The sequence below is a fragment of the Taeniopygia guttata genome, chromosome 1A (assembly GCF_048771995.1).
Source record: "Taeniopygia guttata chromosome 1A, bTaeGut7.mat, whole genome shotgun sequence".
NCBI lineage: Eukaryota > Metazoa > Chordata > Aves > Passeriformes > Estrildidae > Taeniopygia > Taeniopygia guttata.
In genome coordinates this window covers 33,286,305-33,300,806 of record NC_133025.1, presented here as the reverse complement: position 1 = coordinate 33,300,806, position 14,502 = coordinate 33,286,305, and the positions used below count along the sequence as shown (strand labels likewise).

General features: G+C 37.2%; 1 protein-coding gene across 19 annotated transcripts in view; it reads left to right on the top strand.

Moving 5' to 3' along the window:
- Positions 1-14,502, top strand: part of GRIP1 (glutamate receptor interacting protein 1) — a 328,821-nt gene that overhangs the window by 237,135 nt on the left and 77,184 nt on the right. The window lies entirely within an intron of this gene.

The following is a 14,502-nucleotide window of genomic DNA, read 5'->3' as shown; positions in this document are numbered from 1 at the left end:
AGCTAAAATTTAGTATTGTCCTCTTGAAAAATGACTGCATTTTCACAGGATAGCACAGCTGGGCTTTCTTGGGGCAAGAAGAGGGCGTAGCTTCAGAAAAATTGATAGTACCTGAGAAGGAAACCCACGGGGAATGCTCAGGTTCCCCGGTCTGTTCAGAAGTAAGGAAATGTATTACGAATTTTCCGGCAATATATTTTTCTCTGAGTTAAAATCTATATAAACATTCTTCTCTATCCTGCTTTCAGTGCAGTATTGGAGGAAAAATGTGTATTCAACAGAAAAATGATTTCTGGATCATTATGTTGAGCTACTCATGGACACGGTATCTCTAGAGAGGCAGACCAAGCAGTAAATCTGTGTATACAGACTGTGTCAGTGCATTCAGAAGAGACTGGATAAGTTAATTGCCAAGGGCTTCATATATAAATATTAGAAAGACTGAGAAGCATTGTAGTCGCTATTGTGACACTACTGGATGTCAAGGAACTATGGCAGGACCAGACTGGGAAAAGTAGACTGGCTCTCATGCTGTCCCTCAACCTCGTTTTCTTGCTTTCCACGATGGAGCAGGATTGGATGGAGTGTTGATCTGACTCAGGAGGGCATTGCTTTGTTACAAAAGTCTTGTGTTGCACAAGTCTGTAGACAGAAGCATATGGCTAGCAAACAAAACCTGGACTTGTCCCTTTAAGGTCTCCGAAGTTTGCTCATCTGAGACATTTGGGATAATTTTTTTAATAATTTGCCTGCTTGAGTCTTTTTGCCCTTAATATATTTTTATCTTATAGATAATTAACTTGATGTTTTTCATGTTCCTAATATATTTTCTAATACCTGTTTAAAGGACTTAATGCATTATTTCAATCTGTTCAAGGGGTTTTTAATACCTCTTTCCATTTCTACAGTGATTATCATTTCAGGGCATGAAAATAGTAAGGAAATAATATACCATCTATTAAAATAACACCAAACTATGCTATCCCAGATCCGGATAGTAGTTTGCCTCTTCTTTTCAACTGTATCACTGCATCAAACCTGCTCATGCTCACTCTACACCCTGATTTGTACACAAAAATCTTACATTTTTTTTGTTGCTATAAAATTCTATGTCCATTTTGCCAGTATGAAAAGGCTCAAAGTATTTTGTATGGAGGATGGAGAAAAGGTTTCTTTATTTGTTTGCCTTACACCAGTTTCATGGTTTCTATTCATTTCTTACAATCAAAAGAGAAAAAGAGATTCTGGCACTCATGTGCCTTCCACATCACATTTGTGGTACATGGGGCAGACAGAGATATGATGGCATGCCTCATAGTGCAGAATAAAAGAAGTGGTTTGGTTTGTGCAGGATCTGGAAGACCAGAAGTTTATTATAACATTAGTGCAAACTGGCTTCTGTTTCCTTGCTATTTAAAAGTGCAGTGGTAAGAACAAAGTCTGTTTGAGTTTCAGTGTATTTATTGTGAATTTGTGGGGCCAAAAGAGGTATTTGTGACTGTCTGAACTAAACATACCGCTTCCTGGAATTTATATGTATCTCAACTTGTATTTGAATTATATTTTAGAAGGACATTCAATCTATTTATGGTTGCCAGTGATGCAAAACCCATCACAACCTTTTGTGCTTAGACTCGCTGCATTTATTTTTAGTTTGAGTATGTGCAAGCTCAGGTTCACCTCATTTGTAAGAAAGAGTTGTTTTTCATCAAAATTCACCTCATCCTTTATAGTCACTTCACAATGAAATCGCCATTTAATCTTCCCTTTGTTAAAGTAATCAAGTTGTGCTTCAGGGGTCCTTCCTCCCAGGTATTTTTCTTTAACTATTGTGAAAACTCTTTCATTACTTTCCTGTCCTCTCTTTTGTTACTAATAATCTTGGGGAATTGTGTCAAAAGAAAGAGAAAAAGCATCTGAGTGACAGTCACTACTCCACTAACACAAAGGTGTACTAAGTACTGCTGTGTTAAATTGTCTTGTTTATATATTCATGGTTTATATTAATTATCCTGGCCAGTGAGAGGTTTGATCACCTGCAAGGGTTCCCAAATAACTTTTTGGCAACTTTAATTTTGTAATTAGTTTACTGGGCACCTGTTGGGGTTTTTTATTTATAGGTGCACAGATCTGTTCACATCTTTTACATTGGTAGAGTAAGGTACTTTTTTAACTTTGTAGGTGATATACAGGCTAGGAGAATGCAGAAAGTCATTTTTTGAAACTTATTTATTGTCCTTGTTCAAATTGCAGGTATCTGTCTCACTTTATGTCTGTGTAGTTTGGGGAATCCACTGATGTTGTGCAACTAAACAAATAAAGAAGGCTCTTCAGTAAACTCTCCCTTATTGCCAACCTGAAAAGAGTACAAGAAAGCAAAACAAGGAGTATTTTAATAGGGGAAAATAGCAACAAGGCCAAAGTCAGGAGATTTCATTGCTCTTATTCACAGAAAACATTGGTAGAAGGACACTGTGAATATCAATCCAAGCAGGAACAAATGTCAGTTTTCAATGCTAATTGATTTTATTGGTGAAGCAAAATGAGCCCAGCTTATTAGTTAACTGTGAGGCAAGTTTCTGCCAAGATCATCTTCCTGTGTTTGATGACACTGTGACCCTGAATACTTCTTGGATAAATGATATAGAAAATGAGCATTGACCTTTGAGATACTAAAGACACAATGTCATAGAAAAATGAGACGAGTTAGAGCTGAATTTTTAAGATACTACTGCCGAATGATGAGTGATCATACCTGATAACACAATGTGACTTTGAACCCCAAAATATTGCTCCTGTAGAGGAAAGTGAGAAGTAAAGATTGATAGAGGTCATACAGGGAAATCATGCCATTATGCCAAGACTGCAACAAAATGGACCAAATCTATCAAGAATAAAAATGCTACGGTACAGTTAATAATTTCTAAAAAACTGGTATTTAACATATTCACATGGGACTAAAGGTGTTCTCTTTCAGAAAGATTTCAGATTTATTTCCGGAATTGAAAGTTTAGCATATATATTTGAAAGTCGTTACAAACTTCTAGCTACAAACCCAGTTTACCTTGTAAGGAACTTATGCAATTTTATGATAAGGATGGCACGTAACTGATGAGGCCATTAAAAGCCAAGGGCTTTTTTCTTAGCCACTAACAAAAGGTAATGGTGCAATAGAGAGCATATAGTGGATGGGAACATCTATCCAGCCTCAAAGCTTGACTTACTTAATCACACACCACAGAAAATAATAGGAAAGCTGCTTAAGTCAGTCTAGTTTAAGTGCTAGCCAATGAGGATGATAGCTGGATATGATTATAATGTATGGTAAGATTTGCTTTTCGTGGCCTGAGTTAAGGGTATTGGGGAAATCAGAGTATTTTTGTCAAGTTGTGAATACATTTTATAATCCCAGTTTTCTCTGTGTACAAAATTGGAGTAGGGACTAGAACATTTTATTTGCTGATCCACTGCAAATTTTAATATATCTACTACTCTATAAAAATATCATTGACCAGTAGTCAAAACATGAGAATCAGAAGATGTCAGGGCATCATCTTGTATTTTTCTAATGCATATATACTTAAAATTAGGCATTATAAACTCAAATCCATACCAAACATTCTTATGAGATTGTAGCAGCTAACATTAAGCTAATTATCTCTGTCTCCATCATAAGCTCTGGGTCTTCACTAAGGAAAATATTATGAATGTGCCGGCCTGTTACAACCTTAGGTAAATGAAGAAGGGAAAGAAAATCTGGAGCAAGGACTCTCTTACAGACATTTTGTAAGACCACGGGGAGCAGAAGTTTGTTTATTTCAAAAACACCACATATTGATTTATGTGGAGAGGGAAGAAAAAAAACCACAAAAAACCAAGAATGCACTTGTTTGTATAACTTAGCAAAGTTTTATACCAACCTGGAACCATATGAGTAAAAATTCCATAACTTTTTCTCTAGGTCTGATCAGCAAGTTTTACTCTTAATGGTAGTGGAAGATCTCTGTGCAGAAGCCTCTGTGTTGAGAAAGGCCTGTTAAGTTCCTTAAGTTATTTTTGTACATTTAAAATAATTTAGAATTTAAATATTTTCTTTCAAAATGCTAGCAGTATATCCTTTAAAAGCAGAGGAGAAAAAAAATAGAGACAAACACATCTTGTGAATTGTTCGCATGGAGTCAGCAACTAAGTGCTCTCATGCTGCAGTTTCCTTCTGTTTAAGCACAGCCTTTATTACGAGTCAGCTCTTTTTCACAGACAATCTTACTTTAAAAGAAGTATTTTCAACAAGCATGCTTTGAGTTGTGTTAGCAGTTTCCTCATTTGCATCCTTGTTGAGATTCCGTACACTGCACTGTGCTTGGAATGAAAGATGTCATTAAAGCCTCCAGGTAATGCTATTTAGCTGAATCTTTATCTGTTTCAATCTCTTTGAAGATTTGAGCTATTTCTTCACTCCAAATAAACATTTTCCTGTCTGTTTTAACCTCTTGGTCACTGACAGAAGAGAAGGACGTTGCAATAGGCCCAACAGACAAGATGTGTTTTTGAAGTACAGGTGAACCAGAATATACAGTTAGCAGATCTTAATGTTTTTGGAGGGAAAGGTAAGTGTAACCTTTGTTCCTTTTTGCCCAAAGTGTTGAAAAAAAAAGACAAAATCTTTTCTGTGAAAATTACGTCATATTTTTAAGTTTGACAGAGGAAAGTCTTCTTCCTATATATAATAATGAGGCAGCTCTGGGATAATATAAGTCTCTTATGTTGATGTCACATTCAGATTTTTACAAAAACCTGCAAACACTTTCCTGAAATGACCTGAAGATGTGAAATGTTCCTGTTGTCTCATGGGCTAGAGTGTGCAATGTTACTCTGTGCTGATACGATGCCATCTCCGTCTCTGTGCTAATTTAATGGGATATGGTGACAATTTAGATGAAAAAAGAAATCATATAGGTAGATTCTTGCAGCTGGGTATTTTACTGTTTTGCTGCAGTGATTTGTTTAGCAAGCTTGACTATCTAATAAGCCAGTTCATGCAAATGAAGGCATCTGTCTTCATCCCTCTTTGCCATTAGTTCATTATGCATACATTAAATTTCAGGGAATAAGTACAGAGATTGATTAGAGAGTTTCAGAGCACAGGTTAGCAGCCCACAAATGCCTGAATTACTCCTTTTTTTTTTTCCCCTTCCCTCCCCCCTCCCCCCACATTGGCACAGTTACTTGACAGGAATAGTAAATTCTTGTGTCTCTTAAATGCTTATTTGACATCTAAAGTCATCACTATTTCTGTGAATTGGTAAATTTTAATATAAGCCACTAGCTTATTTTGCAGTTCTTTAACCCTCCTTTTCCATTGGCTTTAATTGTATTTTTTCTTCATCTTAAATATTGAGTAAGTTAATGATCTTTTTGTCACAGGCACTTTTTTTTTACCCTATAGAAACCTAGTAAAAATCAGTGCATCCTGTTGGTTGGGTTGCATATAAAATTGCCCCCTAAGCCATCCTTGTAACTTTAGTTTTATATCAGATTGAAGTATGCAAAAAGAATGAGTCATTGATAGATCACTTTTTAAACCATTTGTAGCAATGCATTAATCTAGCCTGATTTTGAACTACCATCTTCCAGAGGTCAGCATTTCTGGGTTGGGGTTTTCCACAGAGGTGAAGAGTAAGCAAACCATAAAGATATCAGTGGTCACTGAACACAAAGGACAAAAGGTAAAATGTGTGGGAAGCATTCCCTCACATTTTCCATATTTCTCATTTTTCTCATCCATATCTCATTTTCTCAAGGATAGCCTAATCTTCTATGCAGAGACTTTGATAAACCCTTTTGTCATGCTGGGTCTCCTTCAGTACTACCAAGTAGAAAGACAGGGTGTGCATATCATTCAGGTGTATTCGCTCTACAATAATTTACGTATATGACCACTAAAAACTTAAATATCTGTTCCTTAATCTATGTACTACAAAAAGTGATGCAGTCCCATTCCTCTAAATTTCAAATATTTGAAAATTCACTATCTAGTATTTGAATAGGTATTTGAACAATACTTTTTCTAAAAAGAAGTGACACCATTACTATATCCTTTTCTTATCCTTACTGCTTTGGTTTTGCCATGACAAAAGTGGAGTGATGTAGCTCCATGTCATAAAAAGGAAAACCACTGTCTTGTGTTAACTAAAACATTACATTATATAGCAACTGTAGATCATGAGAAGCAATGCAAAATATGTCAGGAAAAATAAATGACAGCTCAAATGGAGATACGTGATTTAATGACACTATTGCTAAAATTTACCTGGTAGCAACAGGATGTTAAAACATTGTGGCAAGCTATATCTTAAATAGCAAAAACTGAAGCAGTTCAGACAGTTCTTAATCTGAAAGGGAATAAAGATTAAGAGGTAATTTGATCGGAGGTCACAGTTCTGCATCGAAGGGATATCCTGAATGTAATAATGGTACTATAATGAGATCTTTGTCTTCAAGGCTTTTCTACTCCCAAATCGGATAGACATTAACTACACATGTAGCAGTGTTTTCATCACTTTCAAAGCTTTCAAAGCCACACTGATCTTTCTAAAAGGTAATCTGTAGGTGGAAATACCACCATATCAAGTTTCTCCACTTGTGTCACTCAAGTGATGAGGGCGAGAATTGTTTTCAGTGGTTCTTTCCTGAGTTGAAATGCACAAATGCAATCAGTCCTGTAATCAATCCTGCCTGATCCATTTTGATAACTGTAGAAAGCAGAGAAACTGCAAGTTAGGCTTTGTTTTCATGAGTAGTGACACATCATTGTAAAGAAACACAAATTATCAAGAGTTCTCTAGGTGTTAATTTCTCATTAAAAAGAAATTAAGAGGAAGTTGGAGGTGAATTCATCAGAATTATGGGAAGAAGTTTTATAAATCTAAATTAGTGTCTGAGTTCTGTGCTGTTCTGTACAGTAGGGTTTCTACTCGCAAGGGAGGGTTAATGAAACCTTTATCCCATTCAGACAGAAATGTAGAAAAGACTAATGCCATGGGGCTCTAACCTTTCCTCATGCCTGTTTGTCAGAGACAAGCAGAGGAAATCAGGGTCACGCTGCTGATGCATAAGCCATTCTTGAGTTTAAGATTTTGTTGCTTATTGCATGATCAAAATTTTCAAAAGGAGATGCTTGTTTCATGTGGGAGATACAAATTTGAGATAACTACAGGCATAGCCTTCAGCTCAAAAGTACCTTCTACTATCCATTCCCCACCCAAGCTAGCAATGATACAGTGTGGAAGCAAGGAAGTTTGAGCTCTGGAAAGCCCTGCAGTATCTGCAAATGAAGAGGTGACGGTTGAGACCATCAAGTTGTTCATCACTGTGCTCATTTTTACCTTCCAGTGTCTTTGCTTCATAAAGCTTCACCTTGACAGTTTAGTGAGCTGCTCTGGACCTAACAGATGTTCAGGAATTTGACTGCCGTCATAGATAATGAGGAAGCAAAAAAATGCTTGAACTTACTGAAACATAGTAAGTGCCTTGAGGTGGAGCTGGTCCTCATCTGAAGATAAGGAAGTTGATGGTTGCAGATTTTCAAGTGATCAATGGATAGTGTAGATACACTCTAAAAGAAAATCCTTGATGAAGACACTAGAACTTCCCAGCTAGATTAAGGAATAAATGTGCTTTCACTAGACTACATCATTGAGCAAGTTGTAGTTTGCACTGCATCTTTATTCCAACCCTACAGCAAAGTGACATGTTAAAAATAATTATTTTTTTTTGTAGATAATAATAAAAGAAGAGGCTTTGTTGTTGTGATTTAGCTAAATCTGGATATACTTACATTTGCTGAAGCTAAATGTTTTAATGTTTAATAATTTTTAAAAATAATTTTTCCTCCAGTTCAATTTTTCTGCTCAGGGATTATAAATAGAGAATGATTGTGTTTAGCCTGATTTTTCTAATCCCTGATGTACAGCAAAAGAAAAAATACAGAGAAAAGAATTCCCATGTGTTCACTGGCAAAAATTCCTAATAGACTCAGCTCTTAGAAGAATCAGATGCCATCCTCTGTATTAAGATAACTAAAGTTGATCTCTTTGCACAATATCTGTCAAAGTAATATTGTGAATAATTTTAGGCTGATAGTACGTGGAATATTTGGGAGAATTCAGAGAAAAGAATTCCCATGTGTTCAACTGGCAAAAATTCCTAATAGACTCAGCTCTTAGAAGAATCAGATGCCATCCTCTGTATTAAGATAACTAAAGTTGATCTCTTTGCACAATATCTGTCAAAGTAATATTGTGAATAATTTTAGGCTGATAGTACGTGGAATATTTGGGAGAATTTGGAGTATCAACATCTGTTCTCATTTTGTTTTCTTGGACTATATTATGCAATTCAATTGCAAATACAAGAGAAAAAAAACAAAACATTAAAAAAACATGCTTGAAAACACTTTCAGTGTGGAATTTTTGCAAGGAGGACTATCCAGAGGACCAAAAAGCCTGTTGTTCCATCACCAGCAGTTGTCTGTCTTGAAAAAGCATCTAGACATGTGGCCATCCATCTCTTGCTTTAGTCTACATACCTGCCAAGGTTAGCCTGGAGAAACCTCTGCTTCTTACACAGCTGCTGCCATGGACCACTTTTTCGTCTTAAGTTTAAAGCAGCTTTTTTTTCGCACTCTCATATGAAGCCATCCTTTGTAATTTTACTTCACAGAGATCGTTCTTGTCTTTTCTGTGTGAAGCTGCTTTAATGTGAAACCTGATTTTACACCATGCCACACATTTTTTTCATTTTCTGGCAAATGTTCTCTTCTACTCCTGTCTACAAGGAGTGGATTCAGATGCAGGCAGGACGTTGTACTTGGAGCATGTTCCATTGGTAGCATGGCTCTGCTGCTGGAGAAGTACTGGGGCTATGCTGTAGGCTGTAGGATGCAAATGTTAAGCCCTGTGAAGGTAATCATTAATTACTCATGAAATGTAATTACTGAAGTTATTGTAGTGTGCATTGATAACTGTGTCATATATGTTTCTTTCAGTACTCCTCTTCTGTTAAGAAATTGGTGAGGTTCTTTCATTAATAATTAAGAGCCTTTTTTTTTTTTTTTGTCTGCAGATGGCTTTCTGGTGGTTATTTGATTTTCAGACTTGAGACATTTGTATTAAATTCTGATATTTTAGTTAGAAACAGAATTTCAAATATAATGCTTACATCCGTGGTTAAATTGAAGACCACTTTTGTTGAATGCCTCAGGATTTAGAGTGTCAGCTGCCAAGGATTCAGTGAATATGAAAAATGCACCCAAAACCAAATATCACAAGAGCTAAGCTCATTTTAGACAGGCAGTCAATGAACCCAGGTGTGAACTTTGCTGCTGTGTCCTGCAGGCCTGGTGTTTTCAGTGAGTTATGTGATCATGTCCTGTATATCACTGCTTGTGACGGATCATAAAATACCCTTATTTCCTTTTCTGTGTCATGCCTAGGCTTGGAAGACTTTTTCTAGTCTATAAGCTCTGGTGGAAGGTATTTGGATTTTAGCTAATATTTTTGCAATGGCAAAGTCATCTTGTAGATGCTCTTATAGCTGGGAAAAAAAGAAGATAAAAAGGAGATAATCTAATGCCTTGTGCACAACCAAAACAGGTGTCAATGTAAACTAAATCTGTTTTAGACAGTTTTTTGCAAATGTCTTAGCCTTACCTATATCCTTTGCTTTCACTGAAAATGGTACAACATTTCACCTGTACTTTCATAGGTATTAACCTGGCTGCTGACCCAAGGCAGCCTGCATTGGCAGTGTTTTAAATGCACAGTGTTGCTGTGCATTTAACTGTGCACAACTGCCGTGTGTTGTGCCCTGTAGATGTGCTCTGCCACACTTTGTACCAGTTTCTCTCCCACTGTGCATTGCTTGCTTCTGAACTAAGACTGGTTTGGGGATTGTCCCTCCACAGGCTGGAGGGGAGGCCACAGGGCAGGTTGTGACCAGCTCCATGTCTTCAGACTCTCCTCAGTGATGTGGTTTTGTTTGTTTTTGATAGAAATTTTGGTGGTTTAGAAGTTAGTGACAGCCAGACAGGAAAAGGGCAACAAGGAATGGACTGTTCATCATCTCTTGACATCCCTGTTGTAACTCTTAAGAGAAATACACATACCCACAGGATTTGAAACACTGAATAAATGTGATATCTCCGCTATAACAAACTGCTGTCTGTTCCCAAACAATTGACTTTATCTTTATGTGATTTCTTATTAAGCTATGAGATGCCTACTGGCATGTAAAGCAAATGTTTTCTCCGCAGAATTTCTGCTGGCATACAAGGGAAAATCCATTCAAGGACAGGATTCACTATATTTTCAGCACACTTATCAATTACTTACTAATTATATATGGTTTTGGTAGAAAAATCTCATTAACAACAAGTTTGGTTTTCTTTTTTTACTTTTATGTTCAGTCCTTTTTATGACCTGTTCCAGCTGCACTTAACAAACTCATTCACTAGGTGAAGAGAATCAAGCGCTTGATCTGATTCTGTAGATTTTAGACATTTTTTTGGATTTTAAAATGAGATTTTCACAGAAGGGCCTCAATATCTGAAATGAAGGCAAATATTTTTGAGTTTTACTTTTAATATGTACATTAAGATATAAAATCGTAGTAATTTAGAAAATAAATGAGAAATATTAATGCAATTATACAAATTCTGACTAAGAGTTCAAATATTTTGCCTAAGAGTTTGACTGAGAAAGACTCAACTTTCAAATATTTTTTTCCATGCTGCTTATTTCTTGAAAGATATTATTTATATACACCAAAGAGTAGAAGAGGATAAGAAGTCTGCTCAGGTATAAAATACTAGAAGCTTTACTATTTTTCTATTATTCTTGAAGAAAAACTGGTCATGGTATTTCTTCAATTTTACCTACCTGCCAGTTGTTTCATGTATTCATTCTCTCACAGTGAGGTTTAGCCAGTCTTGAATTTGAGTATCTGCTTTATCTTTGAAGTTTCTTGTGCTACATTGAGTATCCCTGTAGTCCTCCAGGCTGCAGGGGAGATCACAGTGTTAATGCACCAGCTGACCCAGCTGCAAGTCAGGCACACACAGTCATGGTATTGCAACAGCAAGCCTGAGAGAAGCATCCAGACCAGCAACTGAGAAAACAGCAGCAGTGTGGTGTTTTCTTTAGAATTCAGCTGCTGTTTATGCTCCTGCTTACAAAACTGGAGATCTAAAGGAAGCTCTTTGGGTCAGAAACCTTTCTTTTTCAGCTTATGTCTGCTTGTGCATAAAAGTGTGCATGTTTGTGCTCCCCTTGCCGAGCCATCTCCATGATGCAGTGGGATTCCTGACCCCCCCTGCCAGAGGTAGGTGGATGATGCTAAGAAAGCTGTAGAGTGGCTGGTGCAGCATGGACAATCATGTACCCATGAATGCAACAGCAGGAATCAATGGAAGTCCTGAGGCAGTCCCAAGACCCCCGCCCCCATAGGCTGAGGGAAGGCAAGTCCAAGTGTGAATTCATTAGAAGTCTAGAACTAACTTCTGTGCTTTCCCTTCAGATGCTGACTATGCTAATATTATTACCCATGTGGGAGTACATGTACGAAAGAACAGACTCCAGAGACTTCTAACTAACTAGGAGTTTGCTGGTTGGCATAAGTAATGAATTATGAGTGAGGTGATACATGAAGTAGTTTGATTTTTCACCCTCAAATTGTAATATAGCATTGTCTTCACTGGGAAACAACGGCTGACCTTGAATTAGTTGGGGAATAGCATGTACAGATTGCAGTTGCGTGTTGGATTGGAATTGAAGTCCCAGGGTTGTTCTGATATTGAGCATTTCAATAATACTCCAGTGGGATTAGTGTGTAATAATAATGCCAAAGCAATGCAGATGAGTAAGCATGTCATACATAGCATTATAAGAACAGTAATCATGTGCGATTTAAGAAAGCGAAGATGAAAAACAGAATGATGAGGGTATCAAATGGGCCTGGTTCAGAGCACTTGCAGGGATAACAGTCTCTTATAAGCAAAACTAGCTTAGGTAGTTTAATTTCTTCCTGATATGATTATGTACAGCAAAAGCTACAAAATCCTTCAGAGCAGCAAACCTAATGAAACTACTGTGCATGCCTAGATGACCTTATTTATCAGTGTGTAATGAGCACTTCACACCACCCCTCCCTTAAGTGCTGGTGCATCTTTCCCTCCTGCCTACCAAGGACGAGTGCCTAGAAGTCATTGTTCAGTTGGCAGAGGTAAACAGAAATTAGTCATAATAGATGGTGAGATGGAATGAGCCTGGTCATCACTTTCCATGCCAGTAGTTGAAGGGAATTGTATAATTGTTAGCCTGCTTAAAATATTGCTTGGATTCACATGTACTTTGGTTAGCAAAGTATTGCCCAGTATTGGATTGCAAACTCTCAACCTATGTAAAAGATCAAAACACATGACAGTATTATGCTATGGCAAATGATTAGGCATTGCAGTGCATTGTTTATGTCCTGTATACGCATTGTGGCACAGTATTTGTTTTAAAAAAAATCTTAGATGGCTGCTTAAAACCTGATTGTACTACTGAGAATTAAAAGGAAGGATTCAGTCTGGGGGGTGGGAAGAGAGGGGAATTTTTCTTTTGACTCCAGATCTTGTGGATGAGTAAACCCTGAATAAACGTGTCACACACTGGCAGAGCACCTGAGGTTGCATCATGGGTGCCAATGTGCATTATCTGCAGTTGCAGTAAGTACTGTGACTAATTCTTGTATTCATTATGAATCCTTACAGGTTTTTATAAAAGTGAAAGCAGCATTTTGGTCCATAGCATGTCTACAGCTATGCAACGTGTCTCATGGTGAGAAGCAGGTAATCACGTCTGTTCTTTCTGAACTGTCAAAAAGGCCAGATGTGAGCAAACATTATGGAAGCTCAACAGCTTCCAGATGGTACCAAATGGTGGTTTGGTGTCAGCCAAGTTGGAGAATGCACCAGTTAGCTATGCTACTGTCTGCTTCTGACAACCGGTGTTGCTGAATGCATTGCAGAATTTTGTTGTAGTAGAAGCAACAGGAATTCTTGTCCAAGCATGTAAGTCATACTGTATAATGGTAAAAATGTGAATAACTGAAGTGAGGTCATCATCAGTTGGATGAGATAGAAAAGCCTGTCAGCCACCTAGAAATGAGCAGGAGCACAGGCTGATGCCACATCAGAAAAAGATTCAGCAGTTATCAGAAGTACTACCAAGGATTACAAGCCTGTGCACTAGGACTGAAGTCTCTTCTGAATGATTTCCTCTATCTGCCACCATTTCCTCAAATGCAGAGGTATTGGTGGTGGTTGGGCAATTCTTGTTCAGGGCAGCAGTTCTTCATCATAAGGTGAAAATGTGTTACGTCATCTCCTCAGTTATGTGGAATGATCTTGATAGAGTCTTGTTGCAATTTGTATAGTGCTACTTCTACACTTACTGGTGAATAGTTGAATATATACAAGGACCTTGCTTGGTTTTTGGGAGGCTTTTCATCTTTAAATCTTTTAATCCTTAAATGCAATGCAGACATGCTGTTTGTTTACAGTGAATATATGATGTTTGTAACTGATCAATTCACCTAAAAGCTGCATATAAAGGAGGATCCTTTTCATCATCAGATGGATGATCCCAAGATGGATGATCCTTTCAGGATTTTTCCAGGATCTTTAGGGTTTCATGTATTTTTCCAGAAAACCTGGGCAGCTGGTGGTTTTACTAGGTCTTCCCTGACTGCAAACAGTGGACATGTGGCTTTCCAAAGAGTTGCAGTCTTTCTGAAACTGCATGTGTAGGTTACCTTGTCTACCCTTGTGCAATAAGGACATCTCTTTTTGAAAGTTTGTGGCTTTTTGGTGCCTTTGTTGTCTGTGGAATTAACTTACCATTTTCCAAGAATGAAGGAACTGCAGAAGAAGGTGTTTTAGCATGTGAGGGAAAATTTATATACATTTAATCACTATGAAAGCCCTTCATTTACTTTATACCTGTTCTGCAGAAATTGCAGAGAGTTACAGTGGAACTGTATTTATGTAAAAATAAGGAATAAAACTGTTAAGATGTGATGTATCTCTGTCTGGATTCTTGCTATATTCAGTTGTTCTATTAACAATGACATCTGCTAGTGGCCTCAAAGTGCATCTGAACGTAAAATTATAGTTCTATTATATCATTGTGTGGTTTACCCTTCTATTTAATCACTTGAAGTGCATTATAAAACACAGAGGTCAGAGGTGGAGAGCAGAAAATTAGAAAAGATAGCTTTTTTAAAATGTGAAACAACTAGCTTTAGTTATAAGTGTTCCCAGACTTCATATTTGTAGGCTCTGTATAGTATACTAGCACAGAGGTGTAGTTTTTAATAACCTTTTACAGAACATATGGCTTAAGATTTATCTATAAGCAGAGCCTTGTGGACAGAACTTGTAAATTGTAACATAAAAAAATC